The sequence below is a fragment of the Chrysemys picta genome, chromosome 7, assembly GCF_011386835.1.
Source record: "Chrysemys picta bellii isolate R12L10 chromosome 7, ASM1138683v2, whole genome shotgun sequence".
NCBI classification, from domain to species: Eukaryota; Metazoa; Chordata; order Testudines; family Emydidae; genus Chrysemys; species Chrysemys picta.
Window position 1 is genome coordinate 115,347,552 of NC_088797.1, and position 24,890 is coordinate 115,372,441.

Consider the following 24,890-nt stretch of genomic DNA (forward strand, 5'->3'; position numbering starts at 1 on the left):
GGACCTGTTGGTGATGACCCCGATGCAGCTGCCCCTCTGGCCTGATCTCCTGGCCCAGAATCACAGAAGGCTCCTGCACCTGAATCTAGCAGTGCTGTTCCTAACAGCTTGGTTGCTGCATAGTTAACTGCTAAAGAGCAGGAGTGCTCGGCCCACATCCAGCAGGTCCTACTGGGTAGTAGAAAGCCCGCCACTAGAGCAACCTACCTGGCCAAATGGAAATGATTCATGTTCTGGGCCTTGGCCCAAGAGGTTAGGACTAAGCAGACCTCGCTGCAGTCGATCATGGACTACCTTATGCATTTCAAGCACCAGGACTTCTCCCTTTCATCAATTACAGTCCACTTGGCTGCCATATCAACCTTTCACCTTCCGCTCCAGGGCAGGTCGGTCTTCGCTCATAACATGATGGTCCAGTTCTTGAAAGGTCTGGAGTGACTCTACCCCCAAGTTCAGGACCCGGTCCCTCCATGGGACCTGAATTTGGTGCTCGTGTGGCTCATGAAAGCCCCATTCAAGCCTTTGCCATCCTGTTCCCTCGTTTTGTGCTCCTGGAAGGTGTCATTCCTGGTGGCGATAACTTCTGCCCGACGGGTCTCCAAGATTAGGGCACTTACCTCGGAACCACTCTATATGGTGTTCTTCAAGGACTAGGTCCAGCTGTGGCCTCATCTGGCTTTCCTACCCAAGGTGGTTTCGTAATTTCACATGAGTCAGGACATATTTTTGCCAGTCTTCTTCCCAAAGCCTGATAAGTCTGAGGAGGAACATAGGTTGCACTTCCTGGATGACAGGAGAGCACTAGCCTTCTACATCAAGAGGACCAAGCCATTTTGCAAGTCAACACAGTTGTTTGTCACAGTGGCAAATAGGATGAAAGGTTGTCTAGTGTCCACCCAGAGAACCCTATCTTGGGTCACCACCTGCATCCAATTTTGCTATGATCAGGTGAAGGTGCCTCCACTGGCGATTATAACCGTCCACTCAACTTGAGCGCAAGCCTCGTTGGAGGCCTTCCTGGCCCATGTGCTAATTCCAGATATCTGCAGGGCTGCCACCTAGTTGTTCATTCACATCTCACTATGCGCTTACCGAGCAAGCCCGAGCTGATGTTGGCTTCGGTAGAGCGGTATTAAAAGTTGCACGTCTGTGAACTCTGAGCCCACCCCCAGGGATACTGCTTGTGAGTCACCTAGAATGGAATCAACATGAGCAAGCACTCAAAGAAGAAAAAATGGCTACCTACTTTTCATAACTGTTGTTCTTCAAGATGTGTTGGTCATATCCATTCCATTACCTGCCCTCCTGCCCCTCTGCTGGCAAGAAGCAACTGAGACAGCGTAGGGCTGGCGGTGCCTGATATACCGAGGCATGAGTGCAGCACTCCAGAGGGTGCCACAGCCGATCCTACAGATGCTGCTAAGGCAAAAATCTCTGACAACTGTACACTTGGGTATTCATGCACCTAGAATGGAATGGACATGAGCAACACATTGCAAAGAACAAGAGTTACAAAAGGTAGGTAACCATTTTTTCTATAAAGCATTTGATTTGATACAGCCTGTCATTTTGATTAAGAAACTAGAATGATACAAAATCAATGTGGCACAAATTAAATGGATTAAAACTAGCTAACAAATGTAATTGTAAATGGGGAATCATTGTTGAACGGGTGGGTTTCTCTTGGGATCTTGCAAAGATCGGTTCTTGGCTGTACACCAGGGGCAGTCAATGGGCAAAACATGGACCAAATCCTGACTGCCAGACTCTTTTGAACAGACCCCAAAATCTTTTTATTTACTTATTATTATCATTATTGATTTATTATTATTATTTTCTCTGGAGTCTGGACCTTGACCAAGAAATTTGGACCCTGACCAAAAACAATTGACTACCCCTGCTCTATACTATTTCACATTTTTATCAATGATCTGGAAGAAAACATAAATTCATTACTGATAACGTTTGCAGATGTCACAAAGACTGGGGGAATGGTAAATAATGAAGAGGACAGGTTACTCTCATAGAGCAATCTTGATCATTTGGTAACTTGGATGCACACATGCAATATGTGTTTCAATACAACCAAGTATAAAGTCATACATCTGAGAACAAGGAAGGTACGCCATACTTTCAGGATGCGGGACTCTATCCTGGGAAGCAGTGACTCTGAAAAAGATTTGGGAGTTATGGTGGATAATCAGCTGAACATGAGCTCCTAGTGTAACACTGTAGCCAAAAAGACTATTATAATGCTTGGATGGACAAACAGGAACATAAGAATGGCCCTACTGGGTCAGACCAAAGGTCCATCTAGCCCAGTATCCTGTCTTCCAACAGTGGCCAGTGCCAGGTGCCCCAGAGGGAATGAACAGAACAGGTCATCATCAAGTGATCCATATAAAAACAGATTGAATAGATTTCCTCTCCATTGAAATATTTATTTTAAAAGAGATGAATGTCTGGCCGTGGATCATTATGACTAATAATACATTGTATTCATTGTCATTCATCCTTTGGTTAATATACCTATTTCAGCAAAATATTTTTTTTTAAGCTTAATAGAAATTGTTTAGTTGGTCCCGACCCAGAAAGTCAGATCTAAAGCTTACATTTTTTAAAGTTTGGGAGACTTCCAGTAGGAGGTTCTGGTTTAGTTCTCTCTTTTTAAAAATAAGTAAATAAAATTAAATTAAAAACCTTATAGTTTTAAGCCATGCACTTATCCTGGAAAGCAGCATTACTCAGCTGGTCGAAGGTACTTTGAAAAATGCATCTAAAATTTGCAAGCATCCAATATCCCACCCAAAAAGCTTTGTTAAAAGAAGGTTACATTTGCCAGTGTAGCCTATGAAATGAAAGAGCGCTTCAAAGCAAACTGCTCTCTGGGTAGCTAGGCAGCACCATCTGCTATCAGAGCAATAGAATGCTGTTGCAAAAAAGCAAACATGATTCTGGGATGCATTAACAGGTGTGTTGTGAGCAAGATACGAGAAGTCATTCTTCCGCTCTACTCTGCGCTGGTTAGGCCTCAACTGGAGTGTTGTGTCCAGTTCTGGGCACTGCATTTCAAGAAAGATGTGGAGAAAGTGGAGAGGGTCCAGAGAAGAGCAACAAGAATGATTAAGCGTTTTGAGAACATGACCTGTGAAGGAAGGCTGAAAGAATTGGGTTTGTTTAGTTTGAAAATGAGAAAACCGAGAGGGAACATGATAGCCGTTTACAGGTATCTAAAAGGATGTCATAAGGAGGAGGGAGAAAACTTGTTCACCTTAGTCTCTAAGGATAGAACAAGAAGCAATGGGCTTAAACTACAGCAAGGGAGGTTTAGGTTGGACATTAGGAAAAAGTTCCTAACTGTCAGATTGGTTAAACACTGGAATAAACTGCCTAGGGAGGTTGTGGAATCTCCATCTCTGGAGATATTTAAGAGTAGGTTAGATAAATGTCTATCCAGGATGGTCTAGACAGTATTTGGTCCTGCCATGAGGGCAGGGGACTGGACTTGATGACCTCTCGAGGTCCCTTCCAGTCCTAGAATCTATGAATCTATGAATGCTCTCATAGCAGTAGGGGCAGCATGCCTTTAATGGCCAGCAGCTGGTCGCAAGCCCCACATGGAGGACACACAGGAGCAACTGGTGAGAGGAGGAAGGCGGAGGGGGCAGAGTCTTCCCCTTTCGGCACACAGAAGAAGGTCACGTATGAGTAGCGAGGTTACATTACCTCTGCATTTGGCATAGTTAACGACCACTGCTGGAATACCATGTCCAGTTCTGGTGTCCACAATTCATGAAGGCTGTTGATCGATTGAAGAGAGATCAGAAAAGAACCATGAGAATGATTAAAGAATTGAAAAAACCTTACAGTGAGAAACACAAGGAGCTCAATCTCTTTAGCTTATCAGAGAGATGGTTAAGTGGTGACTTGATCACAGTCTATAAAGGCAGGATCCATGAAGGGACTTAGGCATTGTAATGCTGAGTGCCCCAGCGCCTAACTTTTAGGCACCTAGAAAATCAGAGCAAGCCACAAAGCTGAGTTAGGCACTTAGGCTCCTTATACAGTGAATGAGGAGAGAGAGGCACCTAAGAACGTAAGCCACAAAAGCAAGCACGCTAGGTGGCAAGCCACTTAAGCTAGCCAATGGGAGATGCTAACCAGAGTGGTGTGCGCTCAGCCCCACACCTCTCTCGGAGATAGGTGACTATGTCTGCTTAGCAAGCCATGAATGGGAACCTACCACCTGGTGGGAGGCAGCTTAGGTGTGTAAGCAGCTTTTTGAAGGAATGAGTTAGGCACCCGCCTACCTTCATGTACAAAATGTCAGCAGTGGAGTAGCCCCCTTATAACTTATAGCCCAGTGGTTAGAGCTCTCACCTGAGTCTCCCACCTCCCAGGCCCTAAACACATTCCCAGTCACCCTCTCCCTGGCCCAATGGCTGTTCCACTGTGGATAAAGACTTAAACAGTCATTGGGCCAGAGAATAAGCAAGAGCAAACCTGAATGAGTCTGTAGCCGAGTGGTTACGGTATGGAGATGGGAGATCCTGGGTCCCATTCCCCCTGCTCCAATCACTCTCATTATTTATCCAGTTTCAACAGGCAAGTCTGAGGGAACCCTCACATGCACCTTGACCATAGCTCATTGGTTAGCACATGCTACTCAGTGGTGTGCTGTCTGTTCAAATACTTTTTCCTCCTGTCGGTAGAGAGGGGGGAATTGAACCTGGGCCTCCAACAGCCCAAGCTAGGGTTCTAACCACTAGCTGAAAGTTCTCAGGGGAGCACCACCACTATCTCTTTGCCTTCTCAGGATTGGTGCCTGCCCGTGACTTAGGCAGCAGAATGTCTGTCTCTTCCTTGTTCATGGATCGGTCTGGGGCTTAGGCATGAGATAAGTACCTAGAGGAAGGCAGCAGTGCACATACCCAGAGGCAGAAGTTTAGGTACCTCGAGAACCATTATCCTGAAAAATTTAGATGCTTGTGGGGTTTTGTGTCTCACAGTGCAGCCAATACTGGCACGTAGGCATCTAAGTCTGGGGTTTAGGTGCTTAAGAACTTTCGTGGATCCCACCTTAAATACTTACATAGGAATTTGATAAGAGAAAGCTCTTCAGTCTAGCAGTCAAAGGTATAACAAGATTCAGTGGTTGGCAGTTGAAGGTAGACAATTTTAGACTAGCACATATTTTTAGCAGTAAGGTAATTAACCATTGGAATAATTTATCAAGGTTTGTGGTGGATTCTCCATCACTGACAATTTTTAAATCAAGAGCGGATGTTTTTCTAAAATATCTGAACTGGAATTAATTCAGGGAAGTCCTATGGCCTGTGTTTTGCAGGAGCTGGAACTAGATGGCCACAACGATCCCTTTTGGGCTTATAATCGAATTATGCATTTTTTAAAGTGCCCAATATCGCAATTTTGTGGCTTCTGCTTCAAGTCTAAGCACTGCACTTGGCTGGGTTTTCCTGGATGTTGAAAAGCAAGAACCAAATACCACTCTTCAGCCATGTAGCAGATATAGAAATTCTTGGAAGAACAGGGAAAATCTATGACGTTTACTGCAGTTCTGCAGAATGCCTCATGCTGGCTGGGTTCAGTACAAAATAATGTTAACACTACAATGGATCAGTCCGGGACAATTCTCCAAAGAGCAACCCACCATCAAGAGACAAGAGGCCTGATTCAAAGCTGGGTTATTCCAGTCCTAAGCCGGTAGCGCACCACTGAAAATTGCAATAATTCTATGGTGCTCACTTTCCATTTGAAAAAGCAAATGCCCGGCATGAAGGAATGCCTTGCATAGCCAAAAAAAAAGGATTAACTTCCAAATCCTTCAGTAATAGTTGTGGGACAGTAACATGAAGTTCCAATCCAAAGTATACACTCCCATTGTAACACTGTAAAGCTGTGACCAGTTGTAACATTGTGGTAGATGAGTGACCATCTGTCCCTTGCCGTATGCGGTGTTGTTGTAGTTGTGTTGGTCCTAGGTGGGCACAGTAATATCTTTTGCTAGAGCAGCGTCTGTTGGTGCAAGAGAGACAAGCTTTAGAACTTGCACAGCAAAAGATATTACCGCACCCTCCTTGTTTCTCAGCTGTCCCTTGGCAGGCATTAAGGAATCACATCCTTTGACAGTTTCCTATTAAAAAAGCACTGTTATCATTCCATAGTGGAGAAGTTGCAATCCTCACCAGCAGTTACTGGGAGCCTGGCCTGCAGTGATTTACACTAATCTAAGCAAGATTATTAAAACATAAATTCATATCGCTTGTCTTCATCTCGCTGGGCTTGACTCTCACTATGTTCATTACACGGTAATGTGAGGTTATATAATCTAAGTTTTATAACTCTCTGAGGACACTCTGGGTCAAAAATGAGCCTGAGATTCCAAGGCACACGAGAAATATCATTTTTATTTGAAGAAACAACAAAGTGCAGTGAGAGTTATGGCCGGGACAAGTCATAATAACCAAGCCTCTACCAAAGGTAATTTTACTTTAATTGCATCTGAAATTGATGACGAATTAACCAGAAGAAAGGCCAGTCATTATTTCACGTGGAGTGGCAAGGTCCATCTGAATAGCGTCTTGGGCCTATGCACTATATAACATTGCTGTGCGAGATGTCTTGTATTTAAGAATGCCAGTTAATTTATAATACACAGTAATGCCCATAATCAGAAGCACTGCATGAAGATTACACAATGTGAAGAACAAGTGGGTGATCTGAGCATTAAGGATCACCTCTTTCCTGGTTCACTGAGTAGTACCAGGAATGTTTAGCTAGTGTGACTGGTGTTTTGCATATATTACAATAGAGGTTCCTCACTGCAGGAGTGAGGTGCATGAAAATGATCAGCACAGAGGGAACTACAGTGCATGACATGTCTGTGTTGCTTTAAGATATTCAGGGACAAACAGCTAGAATATTTCCTTGTGTACCTGAGCAACTCGGAGAGGTCTGGGCACCAACCAATGTGGGCCAAATGCTGTTCCCAGCATGCAGAAGGTGACTTACTACCCGTGCAGAGGACCATGAGCACAAAGCCCATGCACCAGTTAAATCTCACTTAAGCTCTCAGGCCTTCACTGGCCATGTGCACAAGGTTGGATTTCAACCAGTCTGAGTAGCTAGGCTGTAAACTGGGGCAATCTGTTGGGGCTCATGGGAGCTGGTTCCTTCATGCACAGAGTAGCTGCTCAGTGCCTGCTTTGGCAGGTGAGGGAGGGCATTGGAGAACTCACGGCTTCAGCACGAAGCTCCAGAAGAGCAGTAAACAGAGCAGCCCTGTAGTGACAGCCTGTCCTTCCCACCAAGCAGCCTGCACCATGGAACACAGGCAGGGCTGGCTCCAGCTTTTTTGCTGCCCCAAGCGGCGAAGCGGGGGGGGCGGGGGGGAAGATAAAACCACGATCGGCGGCAGCTCTACCACGCCGCTTCATTTTTTGGCAGCAATTCGACGGCGGGTCTTTCGCTCCAAGAGGGAGTGAGGGACCCGCCGCCAAATTGCCGCCGAAGACCATGACGTGCCGCCCCTTTCCATTGGCCACCCCAAGCACCTGCTTCCAGGGGCGGCTCTATGTATTTTGCCGCCCCAAGCACGGTGGTCAGGCAGCCTTTGGCGGCATGCCTGCAGGAGATCCACTGGTATCATGGATTCGGCATACCCGCCGCTGAATTACTGCCGAAGCCACGGGACCGGTGGACCTCCTGCAGGCATGCCATCGAAGGCTGCTTGACTCTGATGCGCTGGTGCCTGGAGCCGGCCCTGAACACAGGCCCAAGCACAGCAAGTGGGGACCCATAAGCCTCTTCCCTATCTCACACAATGGAACACCTCTGGTTCCAATGAAGCGAAAGCTCTCCCAGCCTGGGGAATGGGGCGGGGTTGAGGGGTTTACAGGAGTGCTATACATCAGCACTTAATGGATTGGGGGCAGGAGGAATGGGACAGGGACATTTTTCTGATGGAGACTAGCTATCTACCCATATGCATATGATTATCAGTAGCTGGTGAGCTGGGTAGTTTGATCGCCCAACCAAATATCAAAAGACCAAATCCGGGGCTGATTTAACAGTTTGCTTTTTGCAAAGTCAGTTTTAATGTTTCCTCTGTGTAAATTAGTTTGGATCTTTCACTCGGCAACTAGATGACAGGAAAAATATATTTTTTTAAGTAGTAAAATGTATTTGTAAAACCAAATTTTAAAAAATTGTTTTAAAAAAATGACAAGATGAAGCTAATGGCTTCTCACTAGCTGCTCTGAAAAGCTCTTGTATTTTAATTCTCATCCATAGCCATTTTGAAACACTTTCAATCCATTAGAACCGCTTGAACATGATGCACAAAAGGTATATTTGCTACACATCAGCACATTTGCACAGCAAAACAATAGGTAAATATGGTCTGATCAAAAGCAGTTATAATAGTCCAAAGGGTTCCAAAATAAAATACTCATTACTGAATCACTTCCAACCATACCCCCAAAAGGCCTGCTCCTAATACATCTTATCAACTGATACGCACAGCCTGATATATTAAAAAGGTGTTGTCCAACAAGAAAGGCAATTCTGAGGTTAAGCATAATGAAGCAGATTACAAATCAATAGACCGTCACCTCATTTTAGGATTGGGAAATGCACACAGTGATAGTCGGGGAAATACATTAGCACAGAGCTTAGAATGGTAAAGTACCTGTAAAATAAAGTGAGCTGTAGTCGCCCCTGATGTAAGCCGGTGTAGCTCCACTGATTTCAGTGGCGTTAAGCACTATGCACACCTAGGGCATTGTATAAATAATAAATATGTATAACTTGCCTCAAAAAAACCCTAACTTTAACATTAGATTAGAAAGTTTACACACATACACCCCACATCCACTTTATGACGGATTAGACGATAAACGTAGAAAATATAGTGAATGATAAACCATAGCCAGCGAACATTTCTACTCAAGTTTTGCCTCCCTTCCCTATTCCAGCTCTGCAGCTGGCTTAGTAATAAACAGTACAGCTCTGCTTCAAAAGATGTTGTAATCAAAAGATTATACTTCAAACACCTGGGGAAAAGAAGACAGCATTTCACTCAGTTTCAAACTGTAAACAGTAAAGTCTGCTCAGCTCAGTAGCGATTTAAAGTCCAAGTCATTTTACACCAAAATATGCCAGTCTTCTCCCCCTCCCCCTGCCGCCTCACCCCACTGCAAATTAACATTTTATTGCATTAACAAGAGGCACAAGAATATAAAGGGATGTGCAGGTGGAATAAAGCTGCCAGTAAAAGCAGACACCAGAGGGACAACTCTTGAGTGAGGACTTGCAAAAGACCAGGTTACAAACTGTTTTATATATATGCAGTTCAACTCCATGTTAGTCCAGCTTTCTGTACAATAAAAACTCATCTGTGACTCAGTAATTGTGACCATATTTTCACATTATGCTAACAATTCATGCAGCCATGAGTCGAGCTATAACATACATTGTACTAATTGGTGCCGTATTCAAACAAGATTATTTGAAAACTAGATTTTGCTCCTCCCATCCTAACTCCTTTTTACAAAATAGAGGGGCCCTGAACATCTGACGTGCTCTGTACGTGAGCCCTCATGCTGAAGAGTCATGGTTTGGCTACATGGCGCTCGACAGGTGTGTCATTGCTAAAGCACACCAACATGCTGTGCAGAAACTGGGCTGTGTACAAGCCGCTGGTGAGCTTTAACGTAGTGCGGTTTGCAGGCGCATTAAGTGACAGTGAATTAGGGACCCTTTAGTACACACCAACAGGGGCTACAAAGATCAATTAATGCTCAGCGTGTTAGTGCACGTTAGAACGCACAAGCTCACTGAGCATATGCCCCCACTGTATAGATGAGCCCTAAGTGGCCACAGACAACTCTCGGCGTTATCAGCTCTTGCGGATGTCAGGAGCAGCTGCCAGTCAAGTTTGTCTTGTGCCTATGTATTATGCTATGGGATTTTTAGGCCCCAACACCTGCTGCCCTGCCTAGCTACGAGCATAACACTTGCCTCAGAAGGTTTCTGTCCCCGCTATTGCCTAGGCAAAGTGTAAAGGACTCCTCATGGCATCATTCCCAGTGCGGACCCATCACACAACAAAAATAATGAACCTCCCTTGTAAGGCAAAACCTCGCCAGACATGAGCCTGTCAATAGACCTGGCTCTTGCTTTACTGCACGCCCTTGAGGGATCCCATTGAACTCAGTGTGAACAGGCTGTACAAGGGGCGAGTCAGAACACAATTTGGTTCCTGAGTCATGTGTAACGCTGCAAGAAAGCAAATGCTTCCTTCAATGGCCAGTCACCTTCCACCGCGACAGTCTCCAGCTGAAACCCCAAGTCAAGCCCTTTTACCCCAGCAGTTTGCTTTCAGTTGGAAGTGTCTCAACAATACTCTACAGGGCTGGACCAAGGAGGATACAATGCTAGTGTGGCTCTGTGCCAGAGGCACACATGCTGCCATAAAGAAGCTGGTCGGGGGGAGGGATAGCTCAGTGGTTTGAGCATTGGCCTGCTAAACCCAGAGTTCTGAGTTCAATTCTTGAGGGGGGCATTTAGGGATCTGGGGCAAACATCTGTCTGGGGATTGGTCCTGCTTTGAGCAGGGGGTTGGACTAGATGACCTCTTGAGGTCCCTTCTAACCCTGATCTTCTATGAGTTCCCAGAGACAGCTGAGGAATGTTTAATAGCCCGGGCTCTAGAAGGCCTCTAGGAGTGCTCGTGGTCAGTTGGGAACTCATTCAGGCGTTCTCCCACCAACTGCGTCTATTCATGGTACTTAAGGCCCGGCTAAGTACACGTGACTGAGTACTTTACACTCATTAATGTATTTATCCTCCCAACACCCCAATGAGGTAGGAACGTGCTATTAGGCCTATTTTACAGATGGGGAGCTGAGGCATGCAGAGACTAAATGACTTGCCCATATGCAGGAAGGAATTGGACCCATGTCTTTGAGGTCCCATACTAGTACCCTACCCACCCTTCCTGCCACTGCAATTGTACTCCTGATGCTGCCTGGTCTTCCTCACGCCCTTTGCCCAAGTGAAGCAGAGGCTGGGGCAGCAAAAGCGGCTGAGGTTGGGAAGAAGCTGGCGCAGACTGCAAACACGCTGTGCACTGAAGGGACAGCCAGCTGGAGGGGACAGGTGGGCGGGGGAGACTGAGAGAGACTCACAGAGGTCGGTGGGAGGCCTGTTCCAGTGGTCCTGGAAGGGGGGGGTCGCTAAGGAAGTGGTGGGGGCAGCACATTAAAAAGGGGCGGTTGAGCCACTTGCAGAGGCCCAGGGGGTCAGCCCAGTTGCTCAGAATCTAGTCTATGTGTTCTGACTCCTGAGTGTGGCCAATCAGCTCACGCTTATAGTCACCAGGGCAATGCCATGCCTGTCCCACACACTAACACTGAGTGGCAGACATGCTAGCACACTGCCATGCTGCCTATCATGGATTCCCCACCCACTCCAAGCTGTGCCCATGAGCTACCCAGGCTTTGGGACACAGGTGACAGACATAGGTGAGTGAGCAGGCACTGCAGCGACGTCAAGTGTGGTTTTTGCTCTGTCATTTCATACCATACACCTGGCAAGCAAGAGGTCTTTTAAGAAAGTTGCTAAAGGCTCGTTGAGCCTATATTCAGCACATACCAATATGATGGCGCCTGGTTCATGCCTTGATCTTCTGAGTAGTCTCATCACAGTCAGTAAGCATGTTTGCACAAATGGCGCCCCCCCCAGCATAGGCAAGTGTCAGGGCCAGCCCTAGGGAAAATGGCACCCTGGGCGAACTTGTATTTTGGTGCCTCTTGACCCTGTGGGCATAGTGCCCCCCCATTGCCCCAGGCCCCTGTGGGTGCCTCTCCATTGCTCCTGGCCCCTCCTGGGCTCCCCACCCCACTTTGCCCCAATCCCTGCACCCTCCTCCTCAACTCCCCTATCCCTGCACTGTGCCCCTTTGCCCCTAAGCCCTGTACTCACCTTCTGTGCCCTTAACCCCTGCATCCCTTCTTGCACCCACATGGGGAAGCTGGCCTGGATGCACAGAGCAGCTGGCATTGCTGCTCGCTTCCCCCTTCCAACGCTGCTCCTCGACGATATGGGGGCTGTGAGAGGAGGCGTGACGTCAGGGCTCCCTGCGTCTGGGTCACTTTCCCTACCTGGGCTGTAAGGGGAGGGCAACAACTCCTGATGCTCGCCTCACCGCAGAGTCCAGGTGGGGAAAGTGACCTGGCTGCACGGAGCGCTTGGTGCTGCTCCTCACAGACCAGTAGTGGGGCATGGAGAAAGGCTTGGAGGGGGGGCAGTATCTACGCATCACCGCTTGTTCCCCACCCCCATATTCCTCCACCAGGCGGAAGCACGGAAAAATCTGGGCACCAGCTGGGAGCCGTTTCTGACGCTACACCATCAGTGCGCACCTCAGCATGGCCATGCAGCAGCCCCTTGATCATGGTGCACCTGGGCAGTTGCCCAGGTGGCCCACCCCTAAGCCCGGCTCTGGAGTGTTGCACCATCTAGAACAAGGTTAGCACCACAACAGTACTATCTTCCCAGGTTGTCTTGGCAGGGAGAAAGGCATGAAGTGCACACAAAAAGCACCAGAATCTAGGTTCCAAAAGTTCATTTTTACCCAGTGAATTTAGGCAAATCACCCACCATAACAGACTGTTCCTTTAGCCAGTCAGTGTTTTTTTAGCACCACAGTGCCCCACAGCACTATTCAAGATATTGTTTAAGCACATTATAAATGTGCATTTTCTAATGCTGTTTACAAGGCAAACTACACACAACATGCAGAATATACGGTAATCACATTAGTAAGACTATTTGATAACACTGCTTCTGTTACTGGAGAGATTTGTGCTAAAAGTTTACCTACTAACACCCATTCCTAGCACTCCTAGCCTGAACCCTGTCACAGGAGCTCACAGGCATGCTGGAGTCTGTGTGAATTATGGAAAATAAGAAGGCATCACCCTTTGGTCTCAGCTGAAAAAATTGCTGAGTAGATGTTTGGGCTTGGGCAGGAGCATGAGCTCTGGGGTATTATAAGTGGGGCATTGTCAGCAGATCGAGGGACGTGATCATTCCCCTCTATTCGGCATTGAGGAGGCCTTTATGCAACACTGGTGAGGCCTCATCTGGAGTACTGTGTCCAGTTTTGGGTCCCCCACTACAAGAAGGATGTGGAAAAATTGGAAAGAGTCCAGCGGAGGGCAACAAAAATAATGAGGGGGCTGGAGCACATGACTTATGAGGAGAGGCTGAGGGAATTGGGATTGTTTAGTCTGCAGAAGAGGCGAATGAGCGGGGATTTGATAGCTGCATTCAACTACCTGAAAGGGGGTTCCAAAGAGGGTGGATCTAGACTGTTCTCAGTGGTAGCAAATGACAGAACAAGGAGTAATGGTCTCAAGTTGCAGTGGGCGAGGTTTAGGTTGGATATTAGGAAAAACTTTTTCACTAGGAGGGTGGTGAAGCACTGGAATGGGTTACCTAGGGAGGTGGTGGAATCTCCTTCCTTAGAGATTTTTAAGGTCAGATTTGACAAAGCCCTGCCTGGGATGATTTAGTTGGGAATTGGTTCTGCTTTGAGCAGGGGGTTGGACTAGATGACCTCCTGAGGTCCCTTCCAACCCTGATATTCTATGATGCTATTATTCTATGACCCTGTGTGGGTCCAGAAATTTTTCAGCCTGGCTCTCAAGCCCTGCAAGCCTGAGTCAGGTGACCCAGCCGGCCGTGGGTTTTCTATCCCTGTGTAGACGTATCCTTTGAATCTCCTGTAACTAAGGGAGTTTTCGGCTTTTCTTCTGTAATTGCAAATTCACTGTGCCTCTATCCTAAATCTCAGAGGGCCATTCGAACTAGTTCGCTTCTGTTCATTTAGTGAAACCATTCCCTGGGAGTAGGTAATTTAAAATCCACCTTTTGACCTTCCATACACACAAAGGGTTCCAAGAAGTTTAGCTCTCACAGGCAATGAAACAAGATTAAAAGAGGCCAGAGGGCATGTCATGCCAGACCCATTTACTGTTGAAAGTGATGAGGAATACACAAAGTCAGCTGATCTATTAGTTGAGGTGCCTCATGCCCAGTGAGCGCACTGGTGGTGCTGTGAGCAAATCCTTGGCTCAAGATTTGGAAAAGTAATTAGCTGGTTTGGGTGCATCAATTTTGGGGCCTCCAACTTGAGACCTTGTCCTGGTCAGGTCAGGTGCTCAGAACTTTCTAAAAATCAGGTCTTCTTTACGGCATCTCAAGATAGGCTCAAAATTATTAGTCATGTTTGAAAATCTTGGACTAGTTCTTTTCGCTTCCACCTTATATGTCTCATGTGGCTCTGTCGTTCTAGGGTTACACATTTAATAAATGAGAAGTGGCATCACTAGGATACACATTTTTCAGAATGTATGTTGGCTTCTTCCAAAAAAAAGCGTGTGTGCAAGTGGGTGTGATAATTTTTCAAACTGTCTGTGGAAGGGACTCTGTTGTTGCAGGTCAAATTATGTTTTGAAACATAGCTATGGTAATTGCAGGGAAGTTCTTTTTACTTTGCTAATGCAAGTAAACAGAAATTCAGTGCCAAGCCTCATGTAGAATTTATGAGACTTAATTCTGTGTTAAATTTTGCTATTGAGAGAAAAGCAATGTCAAGGAAAGTTTGAAAACACTTTTTAAGGGGTCTATCTTTACTATTGTTTTTGTGCTTAAACTTAATAGTATTCTTCCTGTGAAGTTCATTGGCCCCCCCACTTCCAATCCTCTCCATGACACATATCCTGAAGTATGGATTTTCCTCATTAAGAAAGTGTTTACCAGCATAGCTCAGTCTGTTAACGGCAGAGGTAGTCTCAATACAGCTGGTAGCTATCCTCATAACACATAAGTGTATCCTGCTGAGGACAAAGGACCCATCATGCAGGGCTTCATCTTGATTCAGGCGGCCCCAAATCTCAATCAAGCAAGTTGCTGATGAGCGTAAATGTCAAGAGGTGTTGTCTGTCTAGCTATCAAGCCCCCTCCACCCAATCATCTTGCCATCCAGGCACCAATGTCATGCTGAAGGCAAACCACACATTTTGTAACCTTATGTTACAATAAGCTCATAGGCCAATATGCAAACTAAAATATCATAGCTCGTTCAGGTCTAATGTGGTTCGAGAGAGTATAATAAAATTCCAAACATCAGATAAGGAGCCAGCATCTGAACTGCTCCTCCTCCAAAATTTTGTTATTGGGTCTGTTTTCTAAAATATCGCTATAATAACACAACAACAACAATCTCCTTCCTTTGTGTGGCTGTTCTTTCACCAGGTCCATTTGCATTCCTGCTCACCTCTTGTTGGAATGTGTCAGCCCTGCTCAACTATCTCTGAGTGTGTTGTTTCCTAGTGACTGTAGCCCACAGCGCTTATATTATATGGGGATAGACACCTGACATTAGATAGAGCTGATACGCTCCTCAGGCTTTGCCTGTGTATCTTACAGACGTACAAAAAACAACGGGGCTGAATCCCAAACACTAGAGGTGCAAAAGGACATCAGTGGAAATTGAGAATCTGTCTCAAATTGTTATTAAACCCTTTATTACCAAGACAGACCCACTACCACGTTGAGCATTTAAATGTTATGCTCCTTTCAACTGTATGTGATCTGTTTATTTTTAAGGAACATAGGGATTGCCATACTAGACCAGATGAAGGGTCCATTTGGTGCAGTAGCCTAGTCAGGACCAGTTGCTTTAAAGCAAAGTGCATGAACCCCAAAGTATGCAACTATGGAATAACTTGTCTACATGGACAATTTCCGCCTAACCCTTAATAGTTCGAAGAAGTAGGTTTAGGACAACTTTTAATCTGTAAACTCGTTGGGGCCGGACCATGTCGTCTTTGATGTTTAGAAAGTGCCTAGCCCATTGTGTGCACTAACTGAAATAACCAAATAAATAATACAATAACTGATAAATATTAGAGACAGTGCAGTGCTTCCATAAGGTAATTTCATATTTTGTGGCCAAGGGGCTGTCTTATAAATATGTCTCGCTTTTATTATTATTCATTTATATGTCAGCAACATCTAGGAGGGGCAACTAATAGCAAGGCCCCTTTGTGCTAAGCATTGTGCGTCTGCATAGTGAGATACAGGCTTCACCCCAAAAAGTTTACAATTTTACTAGACAAGACAGACAAATGATGGATGAAAGGCAGCACTGCTATCCCCATTTTACAGATGTGGAAACAAAGGTACAGCGAGATTAAGGGACTTGCTTCACGTCATACAGGGAGTCTGTGGCAAAGTCAGGGAAATAAATCCAGCTCTCCTGAGTCACATCCAATGTTGTAACCATAGCATAGTCCATCCATAAATCTTTAAACTTTGTACCAAGTAATTCAGCCTTTGATAGGAAAGGGTTACTTACATAGCTGAAGGAAGAGAGCTGTGGAGCCAATTAAATGGCTTCTACCTGCGGTTTCCTTCCCTGCCCCTCAGTTACTTGATGCCCCATGAAATGTACCATCAATTCTAGAAGTAACAGCTCTATTCAGGGAGTCTATACATAGAAATTAAATACAAGCTGGAGGGAGAAGGTTGAGATGATAGAGGAGGTGTTTTGTCCTATTAACGTATTCCAATATATCCTCCTCACCTTTGCCCTGTGCAGCTGTACTAAAGAAGAGAGATAGAACAATCTAATACTACCTCTAGTAACTATCACAGGGAGCAGGTGTTCAGGAGTGAATGTCCCAGAGCCTTAAAGAACAGCTGATAATGGATGAGTTCTGTTAAAAATAAAAGCAGGAAAAACTCAGCTTTTTTCCCCCACTCAGGGAGCTATTCAGACGTTCCTTGATAGGAACAGAGCAACTCAGCTCAGAAGCTGCAAGTGCCATTTATTTAATTTGTGGAGGCGGGAGGGACTAGAAAAGTGCCTAGACGATTTAGGAACGCAACTCAATAAAGTCCTCAGGCACTTTTGAAAATCTACCTCTAGTCGTAACAACGGGAGCAGCAGATGCTGTGTGTCACCTCTCAGAATTGCAGGTCATTCGGGGTGATAGGATGCCTGTACTTGTTCTTTGGCTTTTGAAACAGCTAACAGTTTTTAACGTCTACTGCCTTTGGGTCGAATTCTGCTCTTTCAGTTATGCCACACCAGTGACCTGAATCGAATTCCGGGGTAACAGACTAGAATTCAGACCTTTGCCTTCTTAGGAACAGGATGCAGATGAAGAAATTTTGACTGATCTTTGATCATAATTACAAATTCCTACTTTCAGGGTTCCCATAAATTCTCTGGTGACATTTCCTCAGATTACACTGAAGTTGGTCAAACTATTTTTAGGGCTTAGTAATAAATATAATGAATGACTGTGTGACGTTGCACTCCATATGTTTATGGAAATATGCTTATGAGTGTAAATATAATGTAACTGGAATATTCTTTATGCAAAAGGTCTCTTGTAAGGTATCATTTCAAAGCTTATAAGCTACTGACTATGTTCATCCTATTTGTATGAATATATCATTCTTGTATCTGAAGCTAGAAATGTGACGTATTACTCTGAACCCCTATTGTAACTAGGCAAAGTATGGGGCATTAATGGTGGCTTGGAATCTAGATGGCTCCCATCAACTAGGACAATTGGTGGTAAATGGCTCTGTTTACTTGTAAGCCTTCCTGTATACCTGTGTGCCAGCCAGTGACTAATGAAGTCTCACAGGCCATGTGATCATGTCACCTGAACTGGAATCCCTCTTTAACCTGGTGCTTTTCCATTTAGAAGGAGGGATGGGAACCCAGAGAGAGAGAGACAAAGGATTTCTGCCTTGTGCCAAAGATATAAAAGGGGGTGGAACAGGACAAAGGGGGTCCCAGTCATGAGAAAGCCCCTACTTTTCACCTAAGATGCCTGCTGGAACTAACAAGGATTGTACCAGGGGAAAGGATGGGGCCCAAACTAGGAAGGCGTTTACTCTGTGAAAGAAACTTATTGGAACATCTCTGAGGATGAGATTTACCTGTATTCAGTTTCTTAAATGCATTAGGCTTAGACTTGCATGTATTGTTTTATTTTGCTTGGTAACTTACTTTGTTTTGTCTGTTATTACTTGAAACCACTTAAATCCTACTTAGTATACTTAATAAAATCACTTTTGTTTATTATTAAACCCAGAGTAAGTGATTAATACCTGGGGGAGCAAACAACATTGCATATCTCTCTATCAGTGTTATGGATGTCTGGGTGCTGGGGACAGGAGCACTTCTTAAGCTGTTTTCAGTTAAGTATGCTGCTTTGGGGGTGTGGTTCAGACCCTGGATCTGTGTTGCAGCAGGCTTGCATGTCTGGCTCAACACGACAGGGTTCTGGAGGCCCAAACTGGCAGAGAAAACAGGCTCAGAGGTAGTCTCTGCACATCAGGTGACAGTCCCAAGGGGATCTCTGTGACCGAACCTGTTACAGATTGGTTTGGGGTATTGTTCAGCTACTTATATTTTTTTTTAGGCCAAATTCTGCACTAACTTACACCCTGCATAAAACTTATTGGATCCATTTTGCTCTTACCTGCACTGATGTAACTTAGGAGTTACTCCACAGTGAAGCAGAAGGGCTGATACTCTGTATACCCAAGCACAGCTGTAGAAGGGAGGACTGCCCGCCCCTCCCCCGGCAAGCACAACCTGGCCCATGGAGTGGCGTGTTCTAGTAAAAACTACACACACTGAGTTAGAAGCAGAAATTGATTGCAACAGGGAGAGAGTCCTTGACCAATATCCCCTGCTCTTCATGGCAGGAATGGTGACGAGGAGCTTTTGCCACCTGTAGGTCTGTGAGTGTATGTAACGCCAACAGAACCCAGTCATCGGCGGGAGGGGCCTTGAACCTGGGACCTCTGAAGCTAAATGCATGAGCCTCTACTGAATGAGCTAAAAGTCCCATGGCTCTTAGCGAAAGCTGTAGCAGACTCATTAATTTCTAAGTAGTCTCAGTACCACTGGAGGGGACAGACACCACACCCAGGAGGTGTGTGGGTCACACCTACACATGTTTAAGGAGACTCTGGAAAGCTATGATCCCCTTTCCATCTGCTGTGAAGGGCTCTAGCAACTTAAAAAAAGAAGATACTGGCTTAACCAGGTGGTTGAAGATTACCTTCCCCTCACCCATGCAGGTGGCTCTACATTATGCCGCACTAGGCGAGCAAAGGGGGCAAAAGGATGTAGCCGGATTACACTTGCACTGTGTTGATCCCCAAAGCCTCTGGGGGTTGTTGCAGCCTGGTATAATTTAGAGCGGTATATCGGTGGCAGGAAACCCTCTCCACGCAGCTGAGTATCTGACTGTAAGACTTCATTGCTAGTGAGTGAACATGCAGCAAGAGTAGCCTGGTGCTTCTCTATTCCCCTCTGCAGAGATTGCACTTTCCAACCCAAGATAGCAACAGCTTATCACCGCCTCTTCTGCTCCCATGTGCAAACTGGCCCTTGACCTCTGTCTGGTAGATCATGTCCTGGGATGCGGTTTACACGGAAGAAACCTGTTATTTCAGAGTGAAGTTTCACTACAAGTGGAGTGAAGCATCACTGTAAGTGGAGTAAACATCCAGTAACACACACACACAGAAGCCATTCAGGACTTCCACTCTGCCACAACCATTTTCACTATAACTAGCAGCAAGTTCCACCAAGGCATTTTTTGGCAGCAGGGACTAGGCCTGGGCAGGGCCGGCGCTAGCGTTTTTGCCACCCCAAGCACACAAAAAAAAAAAAAAAAAAGCCACGATCGGTGGCAATTCGGCGGCAGGTCCTTCGCTCCGAGAGGGAGTGACGGCCCCGCTGCCGAATTGCTGCCGAATGGCCGGACGTGCCGCCCACCCTCTTCATTGGCCGTCCCAGGCACTTGCTTGCTACGCTGGTGCCTGGAGCTGGCCCTGGGCCTGGGGGCCATCCTAGTGGAAATACAAGACTCCTTACCATCCCTTTAGGCCCTGCTCCTTCTGCATCCCCACTAACACATGAATTAGTCAAATCAACTTTCAAATACTCAGAGATTCCTGTTAACGGTGTCAAAGTTTCCATGAGATAGCTGTAAGGGAAGACATCAGGTAATACCAAGCAAACTTCTACGTCTATACAAAGTCACAAGGGTGTGTAAGAGAGAGGTGTGTGTGTGCGTAAGAGAGAGAGACAACTCACTGTACCGATAAACTTATGATTTTCTCTGTGCAGGCAGCAGTCTCAGACATCAAAGCTTCAGATTCAGCCGCAAGTGTCAAAAAACCATGAAGCTTTAAGACGCGACCAAGCATCAACACCAAGCCGAAGCTTTTACTCTTGAGACTGCTGACTGAACAGATTAGACTTAAAAACTCTCTAAAACTGCTGGTCGAAAAATAAATGACTAAATGAATAACATTTGCCCAAATGCATCTTTATTTATCCTGCTGCACTTCTCACATTGGCATTTAAGCTCATCCCATTTTTAATGGAGAACAATATCAGTTGCATATGAGCTAAGGATAACAAATGTATTCACCAGCCACACAAAGGGTTGGACAAAAAGGTTTGTTTATATTCAAAAAAACAAAGACAGTGAATCTGGGCATTTCCTCTCTTACAGTGAATGATATTGGCCTAAAGCCTCCTGTGTGCATTAAATACTCCTCTTGGGCATGTACCTTTTCCGCTCTGTTGAAGTCAAGGAGATTTGCCTGGAGTACTACTTATGTGTAGTGCTGTAGGGTCTTGAAATGTGTACACACACACACACACACACACACCATTGTGCTAGGCACTGTACATAAATGTAGTGCAAGACAGTTTCTACCCTGAAGAGCCTACAATCTAACTAAGCAAGACGAAGGCTGGGAAAAACAAAGCTTTAGTACCCCGATTTTATGTATAGATGAGGACCAGAAGGATTAGTTAACTAGCCCAAGTCACTCAGACAGCTTGAACGCAGATCTCTTTAGTTCCCATCTTGCGCGTTAAACAGAAAACCAGTCTGCCTCACTTTTAAGCCAATGGGTGCCACACACACAGGAGCGTCGCCAGCATTTTTGCCGCCCTAGGCGGCAGAAGGTCCCGCCCCCGAAATACCGATGACGACTGGAGCGGCCGAAGATCCGGCCGCCGCGGTCGCCACCCCTCAAATATTAACGCCTTAGGTGACCGCCTAGGTCACCTAATGGGTTGCGCTGGCCGTGCACACACATCCCTCCAATGGCAGATTCCATCCATGAATGAACAGCTGAGCAGGCTTTGAGGGATACAATTATGCATCTTGAATCTGGAATACTTTTTTCCCAAGAGGCCCACATTATAGAATTGAGTGGGGGCGGGGGAAGAGGGAGAGAGGCAAGAGGGTGGTTATTTTTATGCTGTACTCAAAAGTGTGCTAGGTGTACTCAGGCTGCTTCAGAAGGATGCAAGCAGCAAGTGACCATCTTTATTTACTGTGAGTTGTTCCCAAGTGACCCCCTCCAGCAGCCTTTGATATATTTCTGAAGCCATCTCTATCCTGTCTTAGCAGGAAAGTTAGTCAGCAAAGTTAGCGTTGAGCTGAGGAGCTGGAAAAGGCAGGCAGCGATAGTGGGACTCAGAGGAAAAAGAAAAATAGAAAGATGCATTTACTGACAACAACTTGTAAAGGTGAAATTGCCAAATTTGAGACGGCAATACAGAAAGAAACCAACGCACAGGCACCTGCCAAACAAGCCATGCACTGCATGGGACTCCACCCACAATTGTGGCTTCCTGAAAAAAAAAAAATCGAAGAAGCTATTCTACCTAAAGAGGCATTCTGGGGTGAGGCTGAGGGCTAGAGGCATAGCCTGATGCGTGCATACATGGCCTGCTGAGCTGTCTCTGAGGCATCTTCCCCCACCCTCAGCAATCAGATTTATGTTGGCTTTACAAATAGCCTGCCCAGGGTATGAGGCAGCAAGCAGCACAAAAGGTGGCCTAGATTAATGCTGCTTTCACAGCATACGTGCCTGCCCATATTGGCAGCTGTTTACATGCTGGGCTAGAACTGGGCTTGTAGGGCCCTACATGGATAGCGGAAGTTTGTGTTTCAAGATGTTACACAATTGATTTGGTGTTAAGAGACACTGAAGCTACTGGCTTTCCCAGAAGATGACGGTCTCCTGCACATCTCAGGGCCAAATTTGCTCCAGGTGACCTGGTGCATATTGGGGATAACAGCATCAATTTACTCTGAGGCATATTAGAGTAAAATCTTCCCCCTTGGTATTTAGCCCTGACACAAAAGAAGTTGGGAGGGAAAGCAAAAAGGGAGCTAAACGATTGAATGAACATCCCAGATAAGAGTGTTGGCAACCTGCAGAACTCCAACCCTCCTGGCTCTTATTAACACAAGACCATTTAAGAGGCACCACATTGTTATTCCTGTAGTAGGGCAGCAAACCAAGTTTAGTGACACAGAACAAGTTGTCAGTAGACCTACAGATCTGCAGGAGGACTTTAATTGGATAAGAAGATATGGGAGGGAGGGAGGCGGCCGGGGTGGTTTTGAGTTCTTTTTATGAGCAAAGGATTTTCCACTTTAGCTTGAGAAGGAAAACTTTTTCATGATGTCTTTTATAATAAAATCTATCAAACTACCAAGTATTTAGCTTAGCAATGAAAAAGAGCATCTTGCGTAATTTGTACTACCCCACAGTGCTTTCATTAGGAGCAAAGTTTTGTGCTTACAAGCAGCACTTGGAAAAACACACTCTTACGAGCTTGAAAAAGTTCCCTGCAAGACTTTCTTCCAATGCACCATGTTAATCCCCGTCTCCAAATTGCTTCTTTATCCAAGTGGCCCCACAGCCACCACCCTGGGTGAAATATTAACGTCTTCCCAAACTCCAAACCACAAACGTATTGGCTCTTCAGACAGCAGGAGGGGGAGGGTAATACCTTTTATTACAGAACAATTAATTTGCGTGGCAGGCATGAAAATGTTGAGAGGACACACAAATGTGTCCCATCACACTCACCTCTATCATCTGTGAGCAAGGTGGGAGAAATATGAAAATACCAACTCTCGCTCAGCAAAACTTGCCTGAGCTTGAACGTAGTTTGGGATTACAAATACCATGCTGGTGAGGAGCCAAGAAACATCACAAATGAGAGAGATGTGACTTTTTGATAAGAGAAATAGACCCAGGGTCACCACAGACTAGAGAACAGGTATTCTGATTTTCTGTCAACTGTTCTGCTAGTGATACAATCAGAATCCCTCCCCCTTCTTTTTAACCCCGTGAGTGAAATCATTGCTGCTGAAAGGGGCTAGCCTATTTGAACCTTGTAGGATGGATGGAAGGACCTCTTCCCCCCTCCATTCTCCTTCCCGGGGTTCCACCCACAAGAATGACAATGGCCTTCTCCTCACACTGGAGTACTGTGTCCAGTTTTGGGCCCAACACTACAAGAAGGATGTAGAAAAAGAGGAAAAAGTCAGAGGGCAACAAAAATGATGAGGGGGCTGGAGCACATGACTTATGAGGAGAGGCTGAGGGACCTGGGATTGTTTAGTCTGCAGAAGAGAAGAATGAGGAGGGATTTGATAGCTGCTTTCAACAACCTGAAAGGGGGTTCCAAAGAGGATGGATCTAGACTGTTCTCAGTGGTATCTGATGACAGAACAAGGAGTAGTGGTCTCAAGTTGCATTTGGGGAGGTTTAGGTTGGCTATTAGGAAAAACTTTTTCACTAGGAGGGTTGTGAAGCACTGGAATGGGTTACCTAGGGAGGTGGTGGAATCTCCTTCCTTAGAGGTTTTTAAGGTCAGGCTTGACAAAGCCCTGGCTGGGATGATTTAGTTGGGAATTGGTCCTGCTTTGAGCAGGGGCTTGGACTAGATAACCTCCTGAGGTCCCTTCCAACCCTGATATTCTATGATTCTATGATTCAATTGAAAGGTAGTGTCTGGCCGGGGGGCGGGACCAAAGCAGAGCTGGGTGGCGGGGAGGGGCTGGGTGGCGCTCCCTCTCTGGCCCATCCCCCCCCCCGACATTACTCCATGCCCCTCCTAGGAGGGCACACCCCACACTTTGGGGACCTCTGGCCTAGAGGATAGTTTAGTCTCCATAGCCTGGCTGAGACTCCAATAGAGCTGCCAGTTGTGGTGTCCCTGTCATGCTGTGGTCACACTTGCTCTAGAAGCCGTCTAAAAAGGAAGCACGTGGTGGGAAATCTGCAAGGGCAGGAATCCTGGGCTTTGGAATTAACTTGGCAGGGAGTTGACTGAGGCAGGAACATGCCAGAAATTTAAGTAAAAGCTCAATAAGACACCTGTGGCAGGGCATTATTTGTGAAACACACAGCGGGGCACAATAATTTTCCCAAGGGCATCTTTTTTGGACCCTGCCTACCTCTGATTCTATGGGAAATGAGTCATTAATTTCCCAAGTGTACAGAGGTTTCCCCAATTTCATCACTGTGGCCTGTATCTTCCCATAGCCTCAGATAATACAACCTCCCATTTATCTCTGGGTAATGTTCTACCCTTCTTAGAAAGGGCTCTGGACATGCAGCTCTGAAGTTAAAATTGCATGCAACTGATCAGTGTTCATGGTTAAATGTAATCAAATAAGACATTTTGCCTCTAATTAATTTCAAGAGCATTGTCAAAGATGGCACAGACAATATCAAACTCACAGTGCAAGGCAAAGAGGCAGCACAATGTCGACTTTCCAGCTGTCTGTTTTGATGAGTGAGTAATGATTGTCCCACTCTAGGTTGGGAGGAAGATGGATCACATACAAAAAAGAAGGTGGTATTCTTCATGATTCACCACTAGTGTACAATCTTTCATGTATGTGTTAGATTAACATATTCTCAGATGGCAT